Here is a 1831-nt window from a genome sequence, read left to right on the forward strand (position 1 = left end):
AATGCTTCTGAACAAGTCGCGTCTTTTAAGACTTAAGAAATGTTTTCGGGCACAATTATTATGAAAAGACTTTTATAATATAAGTCTTAAAATAATGGTCTTTGAAGACTTAAAAATATTTATCTCAATGAAAATTATTATAAAAAACTTGTATAATATTAGGCTTAACATTAAAGTCTTTGAAGACTTAAAAATATTTATCTCGCAGATAATTATTATGTAAGGACTTTTATAATATAAGTCCTTGAATAATAGTTATAGATGACCAGAAAAATATTTATCTTTATATAATGATTATTGGTGGACTTTTATTCTTTTTTCTCATAATAGTTATGTCTCTGAAATATACTTTACATCCGATTATCATTGTTATTGTTGTTTTTGTTGTGTTTGTAGTTGTTTTTGTTGTGTTTGTGTTTGTGTTTGTGTTTGTTGTTGTTGTTGTTGTTGTTGTTGTTGTTGTTGTAGCGGCTACTAAGCCCCGCACGGGTCGATTCATCCGTCAACGTTGTCGTCCGTTTCAGCTACTGGGGAGGCCCAAGAAGTGTGCGACTCCAACAAGGTCTGTCCATAGGGACAGGGGCGTCAGCTGGGTGGGGTTCTCAGGGCATGTGAAGAGATGCCGAGAGTCATGGGGCGTCTCTCCACATGCCGGGCATTGGTTGGGCACATCCTCATTAATTCTGCTCAGGTATGAGTTCAGCCTGCTGCAATAGCCAGAGCGAAGTTGGGCTATTGTGGTGCGGGTCTCCCGAGGCAGACAAAGTACTGTCCCGTCCACGTCCTGTGGATGTGTGCCTAGAACGGCATTCACAGGGCGGAAGTCTACATAACTCGAGACTGATTCCCTGTGAATGCCGTTCAGGGCCTGTCGGTAGGCTGACGGGTCCAGAGGTTTAATGAACCTCTGGACTTCGTCCGTCAGTTTGTAGAGATGCCTCCTGGTAATTCGCCGACCACCGTTTAAGTCTCTGTGGGAGTGAGGAGGCCCCTATGTCTTCTAGTAGCGTTGAGTGACTGACAGTGTCGAACGACTTTGACAGGTCCAACGCTAAGAGTTCTCCCACAGGGGCTGTTTCGGTTAAGGCCACGAGTTATCTGAGTGTTTATGGCGTTAAGGGCTGTTGTTGTGCTATGCCCTTTACGAAATCCATGCTGATGCTTAGCGTCAGGTGGTTCGTGAAATACGGGAGTAGCAAGGCCTCTAGTGTCTTCGCTACCGGGGAAAGAAGGGTTATCGGGCGATAAGACTCTCCTTTGTTGGGTGGTTTCCCCGGTTTGAGCTGTGGGACCACTCTCCCCATCTTCTAGATGTCTGGAATGGCGAGAGTGGCCATAGACAAGTTGAGAACCTCCGTTAAGTACGCTACTCCTGCAGAACCCAAATTTTTCAGCATCAACATGCATATTCCGTCGTGTCCAATGGCTTTGGAGGCTTTCGCCTTCCCGATGGCTACCCTTACCTCACCGCTGGTGAAAACAAGAGGCGCACTGGGTTTTGGCATTTTGTGCAGCCTTCTGGTCACTCGACGTTTGGCTTTATCTACCGGAGGATGCAGAATGAACTGCCGGCTAAAATAGCTCGCGCATCGCTCCGGGTCCGACGAAGCGTTGTCACCAAATTCTATTTTAACTCTGTCGTCTCGCTTCGCCGGGTTGGACAATGACCTCACGGTTGACCAAAGCTTACTCACACCAGAGGCGAAGTTGCAGGTCTTCAAATGCTCTTCCCATTTCTTCCGCTTATGCACGTTCACAAGTTGCCGAATCTCCGAATTGAGATCCCTGATACGGGGATTTCCGGGATCGGCCTGACGAAGGTTGTCACGCT

This window comes from Rhagoletis pomonella, unplaced genomic scaffold, assembly GCF_013731165.1.
Source record: "Rhagoletis pomonella isolate Grant_MI unplaced genomic scaffold, Rhpom_1.0 Rhpom_scaffold_00003, whole genome shotgun sequence".
NCBI lineage: Eukaryota > Metazoa > Arthropoda > Insecta > Diptera > Tephritidae > Rhagoletis > Rhagoletis pomonella.